This window comes from Somniosus microcephalus, chromosome 32 (assembly GCF_052327205.1).
Source record: "Somniosus microcephalus isolate GS21.2 chromosome 32, FLI_Smic_1.0, whole genome shotgun sequence".
NCBI lineage: Eukaryota > Metazoa > Chordata > Chondrichthyes > Squaliformes > Somniosidae > Somniosus > Somniosus microcephalus.
In genome coordinates, this window is record NC_141018.1 from 33117324 (window position 1) to 33132240 (window position 14917).

The 14917-nt window shown below is 46.8% G+C and overlaps 1 long non-coding RNA gene across 1 annotated transcript in view; it reads left to right on the forward strand.

The window, feature by feature from the left end:
• LOC147097393 (uncharacterized) overlaps positions 1-14917 on the forward strand; it is a 145382-nt gene that overhangs the window by 30381 nt on the left and 100084 nt on the right. Inside the window, exon 3 of the long non-coding RNA XR_015074373.1 lies at positions 2288-2445. This is a non-coding gene — a long non-coding RNA (uncharacterized LOC147097393). The remainder of the gene's footprint in view (positions 1-2287; positions 2446-14917) is intronic.

Consider the following 14917-nt stretch of genomic DNA (forward strand, 5'->3'; position numbering starts at 1 on the left):
TGAATGTTATCATGACTCATGAAGTAACACTGGGTGGCCAGCTGGTGGCGCCGTCCAAGGAGTATAAATACTCAGGCGTGGGCCCAGCTTGCTTAGGGTGTTTCTGTAACCAGGAACTAGTGATGTAACTAGAATCTCATGGTTGTGAAACAGTTGATTAAAGCCTTGTTTTATACTCAAACCAAATGCTTAGTACAGGTAGACTATCCTTTATCCGAAAACCTCGGGACCAGCCGAGTTTCGGATAAAGGAGAATTTCGGATTTCGGAAGGTGGATCGGCGGGGGGTCGTGTGCACGACTTACGCTGACGCTCAGCGTAAGGCCGGCGGGGTCCGCGGGGGGGTCGGCGGGGGGGATCGGCGGTTGTCGGGGCCGGCGGGGTCCGCGGGGGGGTCGGCGGTTGGCGGGGTCGGCGGTTGTCGGGGCCGGGGGGGTCGGCAGTTGTCGGGGCTGGCGGGGTCGGCGGTTGTTGGGGCCGGCGGGGTCGGCGGGGGGGATTGGCGGGGCCGGCGGGGTCCGCGGGGGGGTCGTGCGCACGACTTACCCTTTATCCGAACTTCCGGAACCCTCTAAAAACCGAAGGTTTTTTCGTTCGTACGCACAACTTACGCTGAACGAAAAAACCTTCGGTTTTTAGAGGGTTTCGGTTTTCGGAAGTCCGGATAAAGGGTAGTCTACCTGTAGTCTTTTACATCGAACCCCAGTAAGAGCACCTAGTGTTAAATGGTAGTATAGTGGTTATGTCACTGGATTAGTAATTCAGAGGCCTGGACTATATGAGCCAGGAAGTACCCGAGTTCAAATGCCACGCATGGCAGCTGGGGAATTTAAATACATTAATTTAATTTTTAAAAAGCTAGTAATGATGACCATGAAACTACCGGATTGCCATAAAAACCCATCTGGTTCACTAATGTCTTTTTGGGAAGGAAATCTGCCGTCCTTACCTGGTCTGGCCTACATGTGACTCCAGACCCACAGCAATGTTGTTGACTCTCAACTGCCCCTCTGAAATAACCTAGCAAGCCACTCAGTTGCCAAGAAGGCAGCTCACCACCACCTTCTCAAGGGCAACTAGGGATGGGCAACAAATGCTGGCCTTGCCGGCGACGCCCACATCCCATGAATGGATAAATACAAAAGATTCCCCCCTGCATCACACAGCTCGAGCAGCTGCCCGCTGGTAAAGGATGCCGTAGTAAAGCATCATACCAAAATCATTGGAAGGCTGCTTACGGATGGAAGGCACTCAAGGACGCAGGCAACAGATGGTTAATCAATCCTTTGAGAAGGCTCACAATAAAAACAGATGAAATATCGATGTTTAGGGGATGAATTTTGAAATCCTGACTAGTGGTGCTGAAATAAACCTCTTCAATTTTAGAGATGAATGATTTATGAAGAACAATTTGTCAGTGAGATTTTTAAACATTGCGTCTGTTTTCAGATTGACATTACTTTAACACTGGACATAATGTTCTTTTATTAATTTGACAGATCAATTTTAACAAATAGGAGACAGGAAACTCAAATGCCTGGAATAGGCACAGTGTTTTGAAATCCAAGGGTATGGTAGTATAGTGGTTATGTTACTGGACTAGTAATACAGTAGGCCTGGAATAATGATCTGTGAGATACGAGTTCAAATCCCACCACAGCAGCTGGCGAATTTAAATTCAGTTAATTAAATAAATCTGGAATAAAAAAGCTAGTATCAGTCATGGTGACTATACCGGATTGTTGTATAAAACCCATCTAATGTCCTTTAGGAAAGGAAATCTGCTGTCCTTACTGGGTCTGGCCTATATGTGACAACCACAGCAATATGGTTGACTCTTAAATGGCCTTGCAAGCCACTCAGTTGTACCAAACTGCTACAAAGATGTATACGATTGACCTAGGCACTGGACATGACAGTGGCACACACAGCCCAGTTGACCCTGCAACGTCCTCCTCACTAACATCTGGGGAGCTGTGCCAACATTGGGAGATCTGTCCCACAGACTAGTCAAGCAAACAAGTATGGGGCAAGTCTTCTTCTTGAACTGCTGCTGTCCGTGTGGACTCCCACAGTGTTGTTAAGCCAGGGAGTTCCAGGATTTGGACCCAGCGACGATGAAGTGCAGAGAATCGGCACAGCCATGTTGTAGCCCTCTCTATGACCCATTGCTACCAAGCAAAGCTCCCCGTTGGGAGTGTGGGGTCAGTGAATTTACTGTATATCTCCAAATCAGTAGAGTTTAAGTCTGAGGGTGTCACGCTGAACCTGTCTTGTGCCCTTCTCAGAACGCACCTTAAATACGGCGCTGGTCACTGAGGCAGAAGAAAAACATCCATGTCTTGGAAGCAGAGCAGAGAAGGGCCATGGCGCTGATCCCCAAGGTCAGAGAGCTGAGTTACAGGGAAAGGCTCAAACACTTTGGACACTTCAGCCTTGAAAGAAGGTAAATGATAGGAAACCTTTTAGAGACATATAAGATAGTACATGGACTAGGAACGGTTAACCCTGAGCGCTGTTTCATGTTAAACAATGATTGCAGGACAAGGGGGACTGGCAAAGGTATGTTCAGGAGTCATGTCAGGAAGCACTTCTTCATACAACGGGTGATCAATACCTGGAATTGTCTTTGGGTAGAGTAGTGGAGGCAAATACTCCCAAGTCAATCAAGAGGCAATTGGATGCTGTGATGGGGGAAATCATAGGCTTGTGTGGAAAGGTGAGCTAGACTAGCCGAATGGCCTCCCTCACCTGTACATCTACGTGGCTCAGTGGTAGCACTCTTGCCTCTGAGTCAGAAGTTCCACTCCAGAGACTGGACTCCAGAGCAGTACTGAGGGAGCGTTGCACTGTTTGAGGTGCCGTCAATCAACATCACTGAAGACAGATTATCTGGCCATTATCACATTGCTGTTTGTGGGAGCTTGCTGTGCGCAAATTGGTTGTCGCATTTCCTATATTACAACAGCAATTACACTTCAATAAGTACTTCATTGGGAGCAGCAGCGAGAGCGGACCGACCTGTGAGGGAACAGGCGAAGGAGGAGCGAGGAAATAAAGCCCGAGGCTCGAGGCCCAGACCGAGCTATTGGGAGCAGCAGCGAGAGCGGACCGACCTGTCAGGGAACAGGCGAAGGAGGAGCGAGGAAATAAAGCCCGAGGCTCGAGGCCCAGACCGAGCTATTGGGAGCAGCAGCGAGAGCGGACCGACCTGTCAGGGAACAGGCGAAGGAGGAGCGAGGAAATAAAGCCCGAGGCTCGAGGCCCAGACCAAGCTATTGGGAGCAGCAGCGAGAGCGGACCGAAACAGGCAACATTCGAAAGTGACGTCCGAGATTAAAAGTGACGTCAGCACAAGGGAAGGAGCTGATTGGTAAGTAGGACCTGGTGAATATTTCTACAGTCCAGTCGTTAAAGTAAAAGTAAGGTCTCTAGTTTAGAGTAAGTAGTGTTTAAAGTGAAGTAAGGTCCCTAGTGTATTTAATATTCTTTAATTTAAAGGAAGTAAAGGGGGTAAATTAAGAGTAGGACATGGCAGGGCAGCTCGGCAGCGAGGAGTGCTCCTCCTGTGCTATGTGGGAAGTCAGGGACACTTTCAGTGTCCAGGGCGAACACGTGTGCAGGAAGTGTCTCCAGCTGCAGTTACTCGAAATCCGCATTTCGGAGCTGGAGCTGCAGCTCGTGTCACTGTGGAGCATTCGCGAGACTGAGATCTTCGTGGATAGCACGTTTAACAAGGTGGTCACACCGCAGGTAACGAGTGCACAGGCAGACAGGGAATGGGTGACTGCCAGACAGAGTAAAAGAGCTAGGAAGGTAGTGCAGGAGTCCCCTGGGTCCATCTCCCTCTCCAACAGATTTTCCGTTTTGGATACTGCTGGGGGAGATGGTTTCTCAGGGGAATGCAGCAAGAGCCAAGTCCGTGGCACTACGTGTGGCTCAGCTGCACAGGAGGGGAGGAAAAAGAGTGGGAGAGCAATAGTGATAGGGGATTCTATCGTAAGGGGAACAGATAGACGTTTCTGTGGCCGCAGATGTGACTCCAGGATGGTATGTTGCCTCCCTGGTGCCAGGGTCAAGGATGTCACTGAGCGACTGCAGGACATTCTGAAGGGGGAGTGTGGTGTATGTAACCTGTACCACCTTAAGAGAACTACCTTAAGAAGATGGACTACTTTCTCTTGCTACTGTATATTGTAGTACCGGTGGTGACCACACCCCTATATAAGCTCTGTGTAGTAATTTGTAAAGCAGTTCAGCCCTGACCTTCAAGTAGTAAAGACCTGTTTAAGTTTTTCCTGTTGTCTGTGTCCAGTTATTTAAAATAAGTATACCTGGAACACACAGACTCAACAGTGGCGACGAGTCGATCTTACCCAGCGGCAATTGCATCCAAGGCAGCTTCGTCCCCAGAACGGGCGTCGAGAAGAGGCATCCGCCCTCATCATCCTGCTGAGCACCGCATTCGCACGGGATGCATCGAGAACCCGGGTTGGAATTGCTGACCACGAAGTCCACCATCAGCGACAGGCAGTGATCATCCTTCTTCCACGGCGGTGGGTGAGCCGATCTAGCGACACGGGCAGAAAGTCGGCCGCGTTGTCAGTGGAGAAGGGGGGCGAGACCGGAGGAAAAAGGGCGGAGAACTCGACCGCAGCCGGTGTAAAGGGCCGGGCTGCAATCGGAATAGACGCGCAGCAAGAAAGGAAGCGCTAATACCCACGAGGACAGCGGGGAGTAAAAGCAGCTGCGCGGGGGAAATTAAGGACCGCTGGGAGGCGAGAACGGCCATTGTAGCCAGCGGGGGAAGAAGCCAAGCGCGGGAAGCCGCCATTTTAGTCGGCGCAGGAAGAAGACAAGCGCGGGAAAAGCCGCCATTTTGGGAAAAAAATAAAATACTTAAAGAAACTTACAAGGATGCCTAAAAACGGTAACATCACTGCTTTTGATAGCGATGTCGAAGATTGGGCCACTTATGTGGAGCGTATTGAAGTTTATTGTACAGCAAATGAGATACCGGCTGAAAAGAAAGCACTAACCCTATTAAACTCGATGGGTGCGAAGACGTACGGGTTATTAAGGCACCTTGTAACACCAGATAAACCGGCGGATAAGACTTTCGCGAATATTGTTACTATCCTGCAAGAGCATTTAAACCCCACGCCGCTGCTGATAGCGGAACGATTTAAATTTTACAGAAGAACGCAGCTGAAAGAGGAAAGCAACGCTGAATTCTTAATTGAACTGCGCAAGCTATCAAAGTACTGTCAGTTTGGTACAGGACTAGCAGATGCTCTGAGAGATAAGTTCGTGTGTGGACTATTAAAAGAAGGAACTCAGAAGCGACTGCTAGAGGAAAAGGACCTTACGCTAGATAAAGCTGTCACCATTGCAGCATCGCACGAGGCGGCAGCACGAGGCACCGCGGAAATGCAGCTAAGGCCATCGGAACTCAGCACCAATCAAATGGCATTGGGTGCAGTAAAGTGCTATCGTTGCGGAAGGACAACGCACGATCAGAACCAGTGCTGGTTCAAAGAATGCAGAAAATGTGGCAGACTCGGTCACATAGCGAAAGTATGCCGGTCAGGAAAGAAGACCAGCAACAAAAAGTCACCACAGAAGAAGTACAAAAAAGTACACAAGGTGACAGAGAACAGTTCGGATGAACAGAAGACGGATTCAGACTCCAGCAGTAAGGAACTGGGTTGTCTAAGAATACATAATGTGGGTAACACAGCAGACCACCAAACTATTTGGGTTACACTCCAGATAGCAGGAGTCCAAGTGAAGATGGAATTGGACACGGGATCAGCATTGACGGTCATGAATAAGCAAGATTACAAAAGGTTATTCTCACACATTCCCCTAAGGGATACGGAGATTGTATTGAAAACATACACGGGGCAAAGAGTGTACCCCATCGGAAAGATAAAAGTAAAGGTGGTCCACAAGGGTAAAGAAAGCAAAGGAATGGACTTGTATGTGTTACCTGAGGGAGGTCCACCACTACTGGGACGGGAATGGATCAGGAGAATAAATATGGACTGGCATTCCTTAAAAGCACTAACTAGATTCCGGTAAAAAGGACGATGTCAAACCTAAACGACTGTCCAGAATATTGGACGATGCTAAGGAGGTGTTCCAACAGGGACTGGGAACACTGAAAGGAATTACGGCAAACATCAAGGTTGAAGAACATGCAAACCCGAAATTTTTCAAAGCCAGACCGGTACCTTATGCGATACGACCTGCTGTGGAAGCTGAGCTGGAAGGGCTAGAACGTTCAGGAGTACTGTCAAAGGTGGACTGGAGCGAATGGGCCATGCCCATTGTTCCCGTCATGAAGCGTTCATTGAGCAACAAGCCGGGGGAACCGGGGAAGGTTCGCATCTGTGGCGATTTCAAGATCACTGTTAATCCGGTTCTTCACACGGTGCAATATCCGCTTCCGCGGATTGAGGATATCTTCGCTTCATTGTCTGGCGGGAAACACTTCACCAAGATAGACCTGGCGCAGGCGTACTTACAGATGGAAGTTGATGAAGCGTCACGCCAGTATCTCACGATCAACACGCATAAGGGCTTATATCGGTATAATAGACTGGTTTTTGGAGTGGCATCGGCTCCAGCGATTTGGCAAAGGGCCATGGAGCAGGTATTACAGGGAATTCCTGGCACACAATGCTATCTGGACGACATTCTTATTACAGGAGCTGATGATGAGGAACACCTTGCTAATTTGGAACAGGTGCTCACCAGATTGAAAGAGTATGGACTTCGAGTTAATCGCCAGAAATGTGAGTTCTTTCAGAAGCGAATCTCGTACTGTGGTCACGTCATTGACCAGGAGGGGCTTCACAAGTCACCTGACAAGATCGAAGCTGTTGTGAAGGCTCCCACTCCGGAAAATGTATCCCAGTTGAGGTCGTTCCTAGGGTTGATTAACTATTACCATAAGTTTCTGCCAAATTTATCCACGGTGCTACACCCGCTGAACGCTCTTTTACAAAAGGGAGTGCCATGGAAGTGGAGCGAGGACTGTAAGCGGGCTTTTCACAAAAGCAAGGCATTGATCACCTCTAAGGAAGTGTTGGCTCACTTTAACCCAACGCTGCCTATTCGTTTAGCTTGTGATGCTTCTCCATATGGTATTGGGGCAGTGCTATCACATAAGTTGCCAAATGGCTTGGAAAGACCAGTCGCGTTCGCATCCAGATCATTGACCTCCGCTGAGCGCAACTATGCTCAGATAGATAGGGAGGCTCTCAGCCTGGTGTGGGGAGTAAAAAAATTTAATCATTACCTGCAAGGCCAAAAGTTTACGCTGCTGACAGACCACCAGCCGTTGGTTTCCATTTTTAACCCTAAGAAGGGTGTTTCGGTGATGACAGCGCAGAGGCTCCAGAGATGGTCCCTTTTCCTAGGGGCACATCAATATGAGATCGAATTCAAAGGTACAAAGCAACATGGTAATGCTGATGGGCTGTCGCGCCTGCCACTACCTACAGCGGAAGAGGCACCGACAGTTGACCCTGTTGAGTTGTTTCACTCGACCATCATCGAATGTTTACCAGTCACCAATGCGAGTATTGAGAGAGAGACCAGGAACAACCCGACACTGCCTCGGGTCTACGAATTGACAGTGAAGGGATGGCCAGCACATGGCGAACCACTGTTACCGGCATTCTCAGCCAGACGAGAACAGCTGTCCATTTGTCAAGGAACATTGATGTATGGAACAAGGGTGATTATTCCTCCTAAATTAAGGGAGAGAGTTCTAAAGGAACTGCATGAAGGTCATCTGGGGGGAGTCAAGATGAAAAGCCTTGCTAGGGCTCATGTGTGGTGGCCAGGTATCGACAAACAAATAGAGGATCTGACTAAAAGCTGCTCAGGGTGCCAAAAAGTTCAAAATGCACCTCCAATTGCACCGCTGCATCCATGGGAATGGCCTTCAACCCCATGGCAGCGTGTACATATCGACTTTGCGGGTCCATTCATGGATTCCATGTTTTTGATAGCGGTAGACGCACATTCTAAATGGCCAGAAGTGATTAAGATGGCGACCACTACCTCGGAAAAGACTATCGCAGTTCTAAGAACCATATTTGCAAGAAATGGATTGCCAGAACAGATATGTTCAGACAACGGACCGCAGTTCGTGTCAGAAGAATTCCAGAAATTCATGAAGAAGAATGGGGTGAAACACTATACATCTGCCCCATATCATCCGGCTACAAATGGGTTGGCCGAGAGATTTGTACAAACGTTCAAAAAGGCGATAAAGGCCATGAGCGAAGACCATATTCCACTACAACACAAGGTGGACAATTTCCTAATGGCATATCGAAACGCCACACATGCAGTGACAAATCAAAGTCCTGCCATGATGTTTTATAACAGGAGGTTGCGGTCCAGGTTGGATTTGTTAAAACCAAATGTGCGTAGGGAAGTCGAAAACAAACAGTTCCAGCATGTAAATAACAAGACCACTCGGAGTTTCGAAATAGGACAACCAGTGTTAGCCCGGGACTATAAGAATGAGAAATGGCAATCTGGAACAATTCATGCCAGACAAGGACCCCTGATGTACACGGTAGAGATTGGTGAAAACGTAATACGACGCCATGCTGACCAACTTGTAGAATCGAGAACAAGGGTCGAACCCATGGCTACGGCAGAGACACCAGTGGAAGAAATTATTGAACCTGTAGCATCTACCTCAAACGCGAACGTACATGAGGATGTTCAATCCATAAGAGATCAATTAGAGGAGTCACCCCAGCAACCAGAATCAGAGACCCCTGAAAGGCGTTATCCAACTCGGATCAGGAGGCCTCCTCAGAGACTGAATCTTTGAACAGTTGCATGAAAATTGTATATATGTTATCCATGTTATGTTTAAATTGGGGTGTACACTGTTAAGCTAAAAAGGGAGGAATTGTGGTGTATGTAACCTGTACCACCTTAAGAGAACTACCTTAAGAAGATGGACTACTTTCTCTTGCTACTGTATATTGTAGTACCGGTGGTGACCACACCCCTATATAAGCTCTGTGTAGTAATTTGTAAAGCAGTTCAGCCCTGACCTTCAAGTAGTAAAGACCTGTTTAAGTTTTTCCTGTTGTCTGTGTCCAGTTATTTAAAATAAGTATACCTGGAACACACAGACTCAACAGGGAGGGTGAACAGTCAGAGGTCGTGGTCCATATCAGTACCAACGACATAGGTAGAAAGAGGGACGAGGTCCTGCAAACAGAATATAGGGAGCTAGGAAATAAATTAAAAAGCAGGACCTCAAAGGTAGTAATCTCAGGATTACTCCCAGTGCCACGTGCTAGCGAGAGCAGAAATAGGAGAATAGCGTGGCTGGAGAGATGGTGTAGGAGGGAGAGATTTAAATTTCTGAGGTATTGGGACCGATTCTGGGGAAGGTGGGACCTGTACAAGCTGGACAGGTACACCTCGGCAGAAACGGGACCAACATCCTCGCAGGGGATTTGCTAGTGCAGTTGGGAAGGATTTAAACTAGTTTGTCAGGGGGCTGGGAATCTAAGTGTGGGCCCAGAACGGAGAGAAACAAAGCTGGAAGTGCAAGTTAGAAAAGTAGTCAGCAAAACTAGTAATGAGCAGAAACAAAGGCCAACAGTAAAGAGGGTCAAAGTGCAGAAAAATATTAAACAGGCAAAGTTGAAGGCACTTTATCTAAATGCACGTAGCATTCGCAACAAGGTGGATGAATTAATGGCACTAATAGAAATAAATGGGTATGATGTATTTGCCATTACAGAGATATGGTTGCAGGGTAACCAAAGCTGGGAACTGAATGTTCCAGGGTACTCAACATTTAGGAAGGACAGACAAAAAGGAAAAGGAGGTGGCGTAGCGCTGTTAATAAGGGATGAGATCGGTACAGTAGAGATAAAAGGTCTTGGCTTGGCAGATCGTGATGTAGAACTGGAATCAGTTTGGGTGGAGCTAAGAAACAGCAAAGGGCAGAAAACATTGGTGGGAGTTGTGTATAGGCCACCAAACAGTAATGGTAATGTAGGGCACAGTATCAATCAAGAGATTAGAAGTGCATGTAACAAGGGCAATACAGTAATCATGGGGGACTTTAATCTACATATTGACTGGGCAAATCAAATTACCACTAATGGTGTGGAGGACAAATTCTTGGAATGCATGCGAGATGGTTTCCTGGATCGGTATGTGGAGGAACCAACCAGGGAACAGGCTATTCTGGATCTGGTACTGTGCAATGAGAAAGGGCTAATCAATAATCTTGTGGTAAAGGGGCCTTTAGGGACAAGTGACCATAATATGATTGAATTTTACATTAGGTTTGTGAGTGATGTAGACCAATCTGAAACTAAGGTCTTCAATCTAAACAGAGAAAACTACATGGGTATGAGGGACAAGTTGGCCATGGTAGATTGGGAGACTACACTAAAAGGTATGAAGGTGGACATACAATGGCTAACATTCAAGGAAATAATGCATAATTTACAACAAACATATATTCCACTAGGGCATAAAAGCCCAAAAGGAAAAGTGATCCAACCATGGCTAACAAAAGAAATTAAAGCTAGTATTAAGTCAAAGGAGGAAGCTTATAAAGTTACCAGAAAAAGCGGTCAGCCCAAGGATTGGGATCTTTTTAGAAATCAGCAAAGGGGGACCAAGAAATTGATAAAGAAAGGGAAAATGGAATATGAGCACAAACTAACGAAAAATATAAAAATGGATTGTAAAAGCTTCTATAGGTATGTGAAAAGGAAAAGACTGGCGAAGGTAAATGTAGGTCCTTTACAGTCAGAGACGGGAGAATTTATAATGGGGAATGAGGAAATGGCAGAGAAATTAAATAAATACTTTGTTTCTGTCTTCACGGAGGAAGACACATAAAACCTCCCAGAAATACGAGACCAAGTGTGTGACGAGAATGAGGAACTTAAAGAAATTATTATTCGTAAAAAAACAGTACTAGCAAAATTAATGGGACTGAAAGTCGATAAATCCCAAGGACCAGATGACCTACATCCTAGGGTTTTGAAAGAGGTGGCCATTGGAATAGTGGACGCATTGGTTGTCATCTTCCAAAATTCTATAGATTCTGGAACGGTTCCTGCAGATTGGAGGATAGCAAATGTAACCCCGCTATTTAAGAAAGGAGGGAGAGAGAAAACGGGGAACTACAGACCTGTTAGCCTCACATCAGTAGTTGGGAAAATGCTGGAATCTATTATAAAGGATGCAATAACTGGTCACTTAGAAACTAATTGTAAGATTGGGCAGAGTCGACATGGATTTATGAAAGGGAAATCCTGTTTGACAAATCTATTTGAATTCTTTGAGGATGTAACTAGTGGAGTAGACAAAGGGGAACCGGTAGATGTGGTGTATCTGGATTTTCAGAAGGCCTTCGATAAGGTCCCACACAAGAGGTTGGTGAACAAAATTAGGGCACATGGAATTGGGGGTAACACACTAGCATGGATTGAGAATTGGTTAACAGACAGAAAACAAAGAGTAGGGATAAACGGGTCTTTCAGGATGGCAGGCTGTGACTAGTGGGGTACCGCAAGGATCGGTGCTTGGGCCCCAGCTATTCACAATCTATCAAAGATTTGGATGAGGGGACTAAATGTAACATTTCCAAATTTGCTGATGATACAAAGCTAGGTGGCAGTGTCAGTTGCGAAGAGGATGTGAAGAGGCTTCAAGGGGATCTCGACAGGCTCAGTGAGTAGGTGAGAACATGGCAGATGGAATATAATGCGGATAAATGTGAAGTTATCCACTTTGGTAGAAAAAACAGAAAGGCAGAGTATTTCTTAAATGGTGAATGATTGGGGAATGCAGATGCTCAAAGGGATCTGGGTGTCCTTGTACATGAGTCACTGAAAGTGAATGTGCAGGTGCAGCAAGCCATTAGGAAGGCAAATGGTATGCTGGCCTTCATTACAAGAGGATTTGAGTACAGGAGTAAAGAAGTCTTACTCCAATTATATAGGGCCTTGGTGAGACCACACCTGGAGTACTGTGTACAATTTTGGTCTCCTTACCTAAGGAAGGATATACTTGCCATAGAGGGAGTGCAACGAAGGTTCACGAGATTGATTCCTGGGATGGCGGGACTGTCGTATGAGAAGAGATTGAGTAAACTAGGCCTGTATTCTCTTGAATTCAGAAGAATGAGAGGGGATCTCGTTGAAGCATACAAAATTATTACAGGGCTTGATAGGATGGATGCTGGGAGAATGTTTCCCTTGGCTGGGGAGTCTAGAACCAGGGGCTGCAGCCTCAGGATAAAGGGTAGACCATTCAGGACTGAGATGAGAAGAAATTTCTTCACACAGAGGGTGGTGAATCTTTGGAATTCTCTACCCCAGAGGGGTATATTCAAAACAGAAGTCGATAGATTTCTGACTAGTAAGGGCATCAAGGGATATGGCGATAGGGCCGGTGAATGGAGTTGAGGCAGAAGATCAGCCATGATCTTATTGAATGGCGGAGCAGGCGCGAAGGGCTAAATGGCCTACTCCTGCTCCTATTTCTTACGTTCTTATGTAAACACTTTGGGACGTCCTGAGGTCGTGAAAGGCGCTGTATAAATGCAAGTTCTTTCGGGTTTTTTGTGAAAAGAAAAATTAAAATAATTTAGGATCAAAATGGCAGAATCTGATCTTCAAAGGCTAGCTTCATCAAGAACATATGTTTGGTAAATCTGCATATTGTGAACATATGTAGTAATTGTGTAATTTACATCAAAATGCACTTGTGGGCATTAATGCAAAAACGACAAATGAGTTTTCTGTTAATTTTCCGATTAATCTTTCCCATTTTTCCCTTGAAGGCCTGGTTCCAGCTGGGATAAGGTCCTCGCAGCCATTTTCACAGGTATCAGCCTGGATAGTGAGTGTCAGCAGGCTGGTCGGATGAGCTGAGCATCACAGCCAAGGCAGATCCACGACCAGCAACCAAGCAATTAGGGGTGGGAACCAATGTTCCCTCTAAAATGTTGTTGTTGCGCGTGGCCAGTTTTTTCAAAGCACGGTAAATTTTAAATTAAAATTTTTTGCATGACCGCGCAGTTTTTGAGAGCTTATGAGCAGCCTGCTCGGTACCTTCAGGATTGCTGCGCCCCCGCACACGTGGGCAGCTTAGAGGGTACATTAGTGTGAAGTTTGGGAATACTGGCTGATTTTCCCTCTCGCTAGCTCAGGGGTGCGGAGTCTATTTGTAGTGGCCCCAACTGCTGTTTGGATTGAGGGCAACCAGCTCAGCATGAACTAGAAACTGAACCTGTGCAGTTTAGTGCTACACCCGGTGTTGCATTTAACCGCTGAGATCAAAATACATCTGTGTGTGTCACTCGTTAGCCGTGGCTCCATCGGTAGCACTCTCGCCTCGGAGTCAGAAGGTTGTGGGTTCAAGTCCCCACTCCAGAGACTTGAGCACAAAATCTAGGTTGACACTCCAGAGCAGTGCTGAGGGAGTGCTCCACTGTCGGAGGTGCCGTCTTTCAGATGAGACATTAAACCGAGGCCCCGTCTGCTCTCAGGTTGATGTAAAAGATCCCACGGCACTATTTCGAAGAAGAGCAGGGGAGCTATCCCTGGTGTCCCAGCCAATATTTATCCCTCAATCAACATCGCTAAAACAGATTATCTGATCATTATCACAGTGCTGTTTGTGGGAGCTTGCTGTGCGCAAATTGGCTGCCGAGTTTCCTACATTACAGCAGTGAGTACACTTTTGAAAAGTATTTCATTGGCTGTAAAGCGCTTTGGGACGTCCGGTGGTCGTGAAAGGCACTGCATAAATGCAAGTCTTTCTTTCTTTTAACTCGGGGCGGGAGTTGGACGGGCAAATAGTCCCAACCTTGGCAACCCACGGGCCTCATCTGTAGGGTGTCCCCAGGAAATTGGAACCTGCGGGATCTGGGCAGGGCGTCGCCAAGCGGGCAGGGTTAAAATCTCCCCTTGTGCTGCGATCTCTAGCTTTGGACTGGCAGACAGCTGTAGTGCTCCTGGTGTGCGCCTGTGCTCTGACTGACAGCGTCCACAATTCGCCAAGCATTTATCCAGAGTTGGAGACAGACAGCCATTCACACTGTCGGGCCCAATGGTTTATTTTCATTTTCAAGCCATTTACAGCCAAGCCTAATCCTGACTGACACTACATTCAGATTCAAATGCCTGCACCTTTAGCCTTATTGTGAACCTATTTCTGAGAATCTCGGCACTTTTATTTGTTAAAAAAAAATAAAGTCCTTTTTGAGCTCATTCTCAGCGGGGCCTTTTCTATTCTGATTGAAACTCGCAACCTTAATGATATAATTTATTGGGCTGTGTTCCAGCTCATTTGTATAACCTATTGAATAGAATCCTACCCAGAAAGAAGAGGAAAATAAAAGAGTTAATTGAATTATTGCTGTCTGCACCAGTGAAATCAACAGGCCCATTCCAAGCCCTGACCTGCGACCTTTTCCCATAATAATTTCAAGCAAATTAAACAAATCAGCTCTCAGTTTCCCCAGCGCAGACTTTCAGCCGACTGCCCGGCCAAATCCCCAAAGGGGTTTTCAGCAAACAATTCAGCCGGGCTGGTGGAATTCCATCCGAGGCCTGCGATCAGCAGGCCCCACGGCAAGAATGCGTCGCTAGGGGCAACGGCAGGAGGATGCCCAGCAGAGAGACACCAGTGGGGGAAACGCCCAGCAACCAGGCCCTGTACCACTGAACTTCAGCTGATCCCTGAACTCGAGGCAGTGAGCAGTTTGAGTGTTTGGGATTCTTTCTCTACACATAAACCAGGAGGCTGCTTGCTTCTTCTAACAGATTACCACCAAACAACAACAACTTGCATATAATTCTGGTGCATACCAGGACCTGCAGGTTAACACTGGT